Here is a 9,430-nt window from a genome sequence, read left to right as displayed (position 1 = left end):
AGACTTCTCAGACTCAATCCTTTCTTGCTCTTCTCTCTCGAACAAAACCTCCCTCACCGGGAATCGCTCCGCCGTGCCGGAGGCGGCGGAGCTTGACCAAATCTGGAAATTATGACCTCGCTACAAACCTCTCTTCATCCTCTGTCAGAATCCCGCATCAATTTTGCCTGAAAGAGGCTCCCTCCTCCCAAATCGAGAGAGGGATTACGAACCCTAGATCTAACAATAAACCAAATTAGACGATAACAACCGCGAATCATGAAGCGAGGCCATGGGGGAAGAATTCAGGGGACACTGATATTCGTTATAACATCAAACAATAGCGTAAAGAGATGAAGAAAGTTGGAGGAATTCGCGTTTACCTACCGGAGTCAGTCCGGCGCTCCTTCGACGACGTCGACTTGGCGAAATAAACGCAAGGATATACTTCAATCTCAGGTAACCTCCTTTGTTCCCTTCTTGCGTATTGTTCCTCTTTCTTCTTCTTCTTTTACTTCTTCCTTTTTGCGATTTTCTGTGATTCTTCTGTTGAGTGCGTTGTTGCTGTGAGGCGTGAGAGCGGGGAGGATAAGGATTAATGGAGGCTAAGCTCAAGCTCAATCGGAGCTCCGACTGTGGAGCTCCAATGGCCTCTCGATGCTGAGCGTGTGGTGAGGATTGAGTTATCTGAGAGAGAAGTTCAGAGAGAGAGAGAGAGAGAGAGAGAGAGAGAGAGAGTGATGAAGTGGTGAATGTGAATTGATGATGGGGAATTGAGAGGAAGACGAAGGAGATGAATCTGGTTGAGAGAGAACGAAGATGATGATAGGTTAGAGGTGAGGGTGATGATGAGTGAAGGTTGAGAAATGGTGATTATGGCGTGAATCTTTGAATTGTGGAGGGAAGGGTGGTTATATAGGCTGAGGGGATGAAGTGTGAGCCTTATGATTAGCTCGGTTCTGTTATGAAATGAACGGTGAGGATTGAACGGTTTTGAAGTTAGTTGAGAATGAGTCGGTTAGTTCACTCACTGAGTTAGTTTGTTAGAAAGCTGACTCAGTTAGTTATGTTGGTTTGGATCCAGTTATTGATTCGGTTACAGTCTGTTAAAAGGCGGTTATGAAACTGTTATAGAGAGTTGGGAAGTGAAACTGTTAGGTTAGTTATTTGCTGAGCTGGCTTGGTTAGTTGAGTTTGGTTTTCTGTTAGAGGTAGTTGGAGTTCAATTTTGATAGTTAGTTAGGTACAAAGTTTAGGTAGTTAGATATTGGTTTTGCTTAATACTAGGTTGTTGGGATCTGTTAGAATACTGTTGGAGGTTTGAATGTATGCAGTGTGACTGATTTTGGTTAAAGTATATGGTTAGTAGGATTTGGATGCAGGGACTATTTAGAAAAGGTGTATATTGAATGGTTAGTGGTTCTGGTTATGGTTCTTGTAAATGGTTTCTATTTGGAATAAGAAATGTATGAGGTTAACATGCGTATGACAGCAGGTTTGAATGGTAGTTGTGTGGGGATTTTGGTTATGTTAGTATAGGGCTGTTTGAAATTGTGGTGAAGTGTTTATTCCACGGTATGCTAATGGTTTTGAATTTGTACAGGGGCTGAATTTGATGATTTGCTGCTGAACTTTGCGAATCGACTTGCTTTGAGGTCTGAAGATGGATGTTGGCTCTGTTTGTGCAGCACTGTTTTTGTTCATCCTTTTGCTGATAATTTTGTTTGTTTTTAATTAACTTGCAGCAGATATTTGTGAGGATGGGCAGAAGATGATGGATGAAGGCTTGAAGGAATAAACTCATAGTGAAGTTTAGTGTTGGGGACACCAATGGATTGAATTTGTTTTTTTTGTAATAAAATTGTAACGGTGACACATTATGAATGTAATATGATTTGAAATGTAATGATCTTTTCTGATTTGTAACAAGATCATGATGGAAGCTCAAAGCAACATGGAATAACAAGATCAATCATGGAGAATGGAATGTAAACATGAAGGAATTTGGACTATTTCTGGTGTAAATTTGTAATGAACAGTTGGGTTTTTCTTGTGTATGAAGTATGAAGAAGCAACAAGGATCAAGCATGGAATTGAATGGAGAAGCTTTAAAGGCAAAATGTTGAAGCTTTTAGGAATAGGTCCTTTTTCTTTTGTAATTCAGTTTGTTGTAGAGTTTTCTATGTAACGGCATGGATGTATCGAATCTGTATTAAACACGGACATGGGGAAATGGGTGAATATTCTAATGAAGTTCTTTTCTTTCACATGAATGTAACTCTTATTCTCTTCCTTTCCACCTTTTTTGTAATAGCTTCTAGTAATGTATGATTTGAATGGCCGTTTGTCTTTGCCATGTGTGTTTACCCTTTTGTGCAGTCTCTTTATGATCCAGGTAGTCAAACTAAATGCATTGTAACCTTGAACAAAAGGAATCTTCTAAACATGCTCACGCTTTTGGCAATTCAAACCATACCCTTGACTTAATGATCACAAACGGAATGTCCTGAGGAGTCCTTTGGACGAAGACAATACTTGAAGCATAGGAGAGCAATTAACATGAAATCTCGTGATCCTCAGTGAAATTAACAAATTCAGACACCATGTATAAGAAACCATAGTCCTCTTGCCCTTGACGAATCTCCATAGGGGAAAACCTTGTAGCTTTAGGAGAATGAAGTCCACAATGAACGACCATATAAAAACCCTAGCTTTCAAGATCCTTGATCCAGTGTGCAGTTATTGGTTAATGAATGCATGAGTCGTGTTAATGTCCTAATGGAGAGTATGCAGATGAAATGCAAAGCCTAAGCCAGTTAGAAATTAAAGGGTAGGACAAATTTGGGGTATGACAGCTGCCCCTATTTAATCGTCTTAAACCTGAAGGTGAGATTGGCGTCAGCCTTTCGAACATTCGAGGTAGAAGAAGATTAAATATCAAAGTACCATAACTTTGTCCTAAAGAGAAGATGGTGTAAATGATGTCCTTATTTTTTGTTTTTGATTTGGTATCTGCTGGGGAAAGAGAATTTATTTTTTTTGGTGGAGAGGTTTATGGTGAGTAATGGTTGAATGGAGATAGCTTGTAACGTAGCAGTGGTGCCAATACAAGGTTCTTAAAGGGAATGATTGTTGTATGAAACTGACTGAAAGGATATAGATCTCGTGCGATCCACGACTCAACATCGACTCGACAACAAAAGAGGAAAGAAAAAGATCTCGTGCGACCTTCAGGACAAAAAACAGAAAAGGATCTCGTGCGACCTACGACTCGACATCGGGAGAAGACCTCGTACGATCTTCAGAACTGAAAGGAAGAGATCTCGTGCGACCTACGACTCAACATCGGGAGAAAACCTCGTACGACCTTCAAAACTGAAAGAAAAAGATCTCGTGCGACCTATGACTCAACATCGGGAGAAGACCTCGTACGATCTTCAAAACTGAAAGGAAAAGATCTCGTGCGACCTACGACTCAACATCAGGAGAAGACCTCGTACGATCTTCAAGACAGAAAGGAAATAGACCTCGTGCGATCTACGACTCAACATCAGGAGAAGACCTCGTATGATCTTCAAGACAGAAAGGAAATAGACCTCGTGCGATCTACGACTCAACATCAGGAGAAGACCTCGTACGATCTTCAAGACAGAAAGGAAATAGACCTCGTGCGATCTACGACTCAACATCAGGAGAAGACCTCGTACGATCTTCAAAACTGAAAGGAAAAGATCTCGTGCGACCTATGACTCAACATCGGGAGAAGACCTCGTACGATCTTCAAAACTGAAAGGAAAAGATCTCGTGCGACCTACGACTCAACATCAGGAGAAGACCTCGTACGATCTTCAAGACAGAAAGGAAATAGACCTCGTGCGATCTACGACTCAACATCAGGAGAAGACCTCGTACGATCTTCAAGACAGAAAGGAAATAGACCTCGTGCGATCTACGACTCAACATCAGGAGAAGACCTCGTACGATCTTCAAAACTGAAAGGAAAAGATCTCGTGCGACCTATGACTCAACATCGGGAGAAGACCTCGTACGGTCCTCATGACAGAATAGACCTCGTACGATCTAAGACTCAACATCGGGGTTCGGTTTTGAAATGGTTTGCCAAGTTGAAAATTGGGCTTTGAAAAAGGTTTGCCAGGTTAGAAACTGGGCTTTGAAAAAGGGTTTGCCAGGTTAGAAACTGGGCTTTGAAAGGGTTTGCCAGGTTAGGAACTGGGCTTTGACAACACGGTGGTTGGACTTGAAAAGTTTTCCCGTACGGGGGAAGGGACCACGGAGACTAGTGACGACTAGACTCGATCAAAAGACGTAATCACGAAGATATTGATGCTTGCGAAGCATAAGAATTACATTAATCCCTCAGGCCAAAGGCGGGGTGTAGCTCTTCAAGAGTGGCAATCGTTCGAATTGCCACACACCAAGTATGGTTTATTCAAACGCTTGGAAAATGAGATGGGTTGAATGCCCACCCTCATTCGCACTCTAGTTCGCATGCAGCACACGGGAAATAACCACGACAAGACTAGTGACGACTAGACTCGATAAGAAGATGATAGTAACCATTGGAGATTACAGAGATATTGATGCTTGCGAAGCATAAGAATTACATTGATCCCTCAGGCCAAAGGCGGGGTGTAACTCTTCAAGAGCGGCAATCATTCGAATTGCCACACACCAAGTATGGTTATCCAAATGATTGAAAAATGAGATGGGTTGAATGCCCACCCTCATTCACGCTCTAATATGCACGCAGCATGCGGGAAATAACCTCGGAGACAACGATTCTGACGAAGAAAGACATTGTATCCGATCCATATTGGAGAGAGAAGATGAGACTTCTTCTGGGGTATATATTACTTCGTACCTTCTGGGCCCATGCAAACTGGCTTATGCATTGATGTATGTTTGAATTGTTCTATGGCGTAATGCTCCATTTTGATGGATATGCTACACTTTTGAGGATGCAATGTTATATGCAGTGAATACTATATGCAAAGTGCCAAATAAAGGCATTAGTGGGGTAAACACCAGGGAGAATCCCCTTAGTGTTAAGGACCATGTGGAGGTGCCAATATATATTGGACTTTGACTTGGAAGATACACCTTCTGGTTGTTGGCTTGTAGAGTGTAGAATAACTTCTGACTTCTCACCATGTGCCCTTGCTTGGAATATTTTCAACATGAGGAGATTCCCTCGATTCACCATGTTGGGGATGAGAAATCCAGATAAGGAGCCTTGATTAGGGAAGTAGGACAACTCCTAGGAGAAATAAACTCCTATGCTTGAGGAATGGAACAAACTCTCGGGAGAAATAAACTCCATGCTTGGGGAGAGACCAAGTTCCTAAGAGAAATAAACTCCTATGATCGGGGAATGGATCAAACTCTCAGGAGAAATAAACTCCTATGCTTGGGGAGAGAACAGAATAACTCAAAAGATTATGCCCCAAGCTTCACAACCCATGAAGGAATTTGCACTAAAGGATCCTTGGAGAGATTTGTCGAATCTCGACGTAACTGCCCCAGATTGGTCAAACTCAAGAGAGATTCCTCGACTTGATTGCCCCAGATTGATCAAAGCTTGAAGAGATTTATCGACGTGATTTCCCCAGATATGCTGAATTTGAGAGGTCAAACCTCGATTCAATTGCCCCTGATTAGGTACATCTTACTAGAATCCTCAAGCTTCCATTGTTTTGATGTCAAACAAATATGGAAACAACTTTACCACGCTCAACAGAGTCTTCAAACTCTTCCCCTCAAGGTAATCAAGGAAAGCATTAACTGTTCATGCCCAACGGAGTTCTTTGGATAACTTGCCCCTTGATGGTCAACATTTGAGATGATTAGCTTTTCCTCCTCGGAGTTCTCAAGTCTCTTGTACTTTGACATGATCAAGTTACTCAATGATTCTCATCCTGAAATTTTTGATGTTAAGCACATATTCTGTATGCAAAAGAATGTTAATTCTAAGAAAGATAATTCTAATGCAAAGCCTAAGTTAGTCTTGAAGTTTAAAGAAACTTTTTATGAAATGAGGTTGCGACCTCTTGTGACTGAATCACTAGTTGACACAACCTCGATTTTTGTGTATGGAAGATAAAGAAAACGTACGATACCAACATGGATATGAGTCTCGCTTCATTGGGAGTCAGTTAAACGCTATCTCATCGGAGTGCGCTCTCAAAATAAACCCTACTTCAATTAGGACTTTTAAGGGTTGTAATTTGGCCGGGTTCACGGTTTTTAGAAAACAAAGGATTTTTAGGCTCAAAATTATTTGTACCCACCCCTTCGTGATGTTCTCCATTCCTATGTTCAGTTAACTCGACACGAGTGTTCATCCCTCACAAGGAATTTGGAACGGTTGAGGAATCAATGAGGTTCTTCGGACATGGCGGTCACTCACCTTTTATTCTTCTGATTCATTATCACACGACTTTGTTCTTGATTGGCAATTTCATCATCTTTTTTTCTCATGATTCTTTTACCATTTTTTTATTTTCATTATTTTTTCGCCATCCTTTTTTTTTTGCTCTCTTTTTTTTTTTGAACAAGTCGTGTGACCTCGCATAGTATTTGATTTGTTGGAGGTGATTGCGACTGCCTCACTCCTTTGATTTGATGAAGGATTACCATTGTGGTATCGTCATCTCTCGATCTCTTGATGGAATGAGGATAATCGTTGCGGTTTTGACATTCCTCAACCTTTTGAAGGATAACCATTGTTGTATCCTTAGATGCATATCCTTTTGGAGAGTTTTGAACACTTGATCAAGCTAAATGAACACTACCCTGCCCCAAGGTTAAAATAAGGGTTTTTTATGATTAGAAAAGAAACTCCTACTTCAAGGCCCAAAGGGGTTAACGATGGTCTATCTCCCTTATATCTCCGGTGTTTAGGGATTCGAAATAATGCCTGTACATCCTCAGTAGGGTTTTTATTCGAAAACACATGATTAGAGATTTTGCGTTTTTATTTTTCATCATTCTCCCTCAGCTTTTTGCCTAAGCAAGTGATTAGTAGAGTTGGTATCGTAATGCCAAAAACATTTTATGAGTGAAAACGAATGGGTTTCTTCAAGACAAACATAAACAATGCATTATGATTTTCATTCAGAAATTAACAAGTTTTTACATGCTATAAATGCTTAAACAAACAATGAAATGTTACGAATGAGAATGCAATAAAGAAACTAAATGAATGCCATTGTTGAGGAGACTTGACTCCGTCTGGACTTATTGATCTTGAATACTTTTTGCAGTTCTTTCCAAACACTTCAGATTACTCCAAAAGAGAACTCCAGCGAAGTCACCTATGAGTCGTAAACTTTTGCCTTGCTTTAGGGATTCGAGCAATGCGAGTGATGCAATGCCCAAGATAAGAGTACGTCTTGCTTATCCCTCGTGCGGGAGCCCCAAGCAGTTGCTAGAGTAGTAATCTCCATCTTAAATGGAAGAACCTTGTACGGTTATCAAATTGAAGAGATCTTTTGTGGTGAAGAAGACCCAATAATCGAATCTTAACCAATTGGAATTCCAACAAGCAGGGAAACAAATGGGCACAAGGCAAATAAAATCACATCCATCTGTTTCTCATATTCTTCTCGTCTTTGCTAACAAGCGGAGGCCACTGAGAAGGAAATTCTGAGAAGAGACAACTGAGATATGAAGTAGAACCTTGAGAATGAGAAGCATTGTGTAGAACACTTTTGATTACCACATGGAAAGAGATTCTGACAAAGTCACCCAGGAATTTGTAATGCTTTAAGGGATTCGAGCAATGCAAATGATGCAATGCTCAAGATAGGAGTACGTCTTGCTTATCCCTCGATCGGGAGCCCCAAGCAACTTCCATACATGTACAGGAGATGATTACCAATTTAGCTTCAATATCCATCATTAGGAGTGAGAGTGGATGATCCTTGCATTTCTTGATATCAGGAATTAGGCACAAACCAATAACATCTGAATCAGTAGAGTCACGACTTTTATGGCTTTCAATCTTCTTTCCAAGAGGTGGAGCCTTTTGTCAATCTCACTAATCAGAAACTTGAAGACTTCAATTTCCAAATTGTTCTCATGATGTGTTTTCTCCTTAAGAGTGATAGGAATCTCAACTATGCTTCAGACATTTGAATCCATAAGACATTCTCTTGAGGTGAGATTAACATTTGCATTTGGCTTCTAAGGAACTTGTCTCAACTCTTCGTGTCTAAGAGAAAAGCTTGAAGAACCTCCATACATTGATTCATGTTAATCCCCATTTCTGGTCTCATCTCAGTCAAAAACCTCACGGAGTTGTTCCATAGTTGATCTAGGAGCTCGTGGCGGTGAGAAGACAAATCTGTTGTTGATCTTGGAATTTGAGCAGAAAGGGTCCCATAAGTTTTTTTTGAAAGAACCATGAAATGCATGATAGTATGAATGCATGTTTCATTTATGAGAGATTCTAAAGTCTTTTCACACTTTTTTGTTTTTTCTTTTTGGACTCAAAGCTTTGTTTTGTATAGAGTATCTTTTCTTTTCTTTTTTCTGCTTCTCTATTTCCTTTTTTCTTCTCTTTTTTTTTTTTGAAATAGACTTTAGGATCCCCCATAAATGAAGTGGATAAAGCAATGATGTTATGCAATGCAAAAGCATGGGATCAAGGTCCATATAATCTGAGTAGCATATGTACAATCCTCTGAATGACAGATATAAAACCTCCTTGCAGGCCAAATGTCACAGGATCAAAGGTTCGACGCCTTTTTGAATACCAGAATATCAAGCACCATGAGAACAGACCAAATAAAGGTCCGACCTCAAATATGAAGAAGCAATGGTATGTAGGAGCCAAGGTTTCCTGTCCCACCCCAATCTCACGGGTATGTAGTCTAGACACGGACAAGTGGTCCCTAATGGTCACTAGGGTCTACAGTTCCCATGGGGTACAAAGTGTTTGAGGCAACAAGCGTGCCAGACACAGTGTTCCATGAAAGAACCTCGCCCAGTTGTGGTACCCCATGTCAATCTCAGCCATAGCAAGCGCTACGGGAGTCGACATGAGCATCCACGCTAATGCTATGTGTCACTTGGCCTGGGCAGTGGGCCTTTTACCTCATACAAACCCCCCACCTGCAAAACAGAACAGAAGACCCCAAGGAACACAGAATATAATCCATATGCATGATGTGCAAACAGAAATAAATATGATATGCAAGCAAAGAATAAGCATGCAAACATATATACAAGGTATAGACATAAAACAAGTAAACACCCAGTAAATAAACAAACAAACGCAGGCTAGGATCGACTCGCTAAGAATGGACCCGCAATAGGTCTAGCAACATCCCCAGCAGAGTCGCCAGCTGTCGCACGCTCGCGAAAAATGAACAGAGTCGCCACCAATATATTTATCCCATAAGGGAAAGGAATATCAGAAAACCTAGCA

General features: G+C 40.8%; 1 long non-coding RNA gene across 2 annotated transcripts; it reads left to right on the top strand.

Annotated features, from left to right (window-relative positions):
• Positions 1-1,940, top strand: LOC131599453 (uncharacterized). Of its 2 annotated transcripts, none has more exons than XR_009282785.1 (3): positions 1-438; positions 1,583-1,634; positions 1,728-1,940. It is a non-coding gene; the product is annotated as an uncharacterized LOC131599453 (long non-coding RNA). The 2 variants fall into 2 exon arrangements; XR_009282784.1 differs by having other exon boundaries at positions 1,725-1,940.
• The last annotated feature ends 7,490 nt before the right edge of the window (positions 1,941-9,430 follow it).

Source organism: Vicia villosa, linkage group LG4, assembly GCF_029867415.1.
Source record: "Vicia villosa cultivar HV-30 ecotype Madison, WI linkage group LG4, Vvil1.0, whole genome shotgun sequence".
In the NCBI taxonomy this organism is placed as follows: domain Eukaryota; kingdom Viridiplantae; phylum Streptophyta; class Magnoliopsida; order Fabales; family Fabaceae; genus Vicia; species Vicia villosa.
Note: the sequence above shows the minus strand (reverse complement) of the source record. Positions and strands in the feature narration are given on the sequence as shown.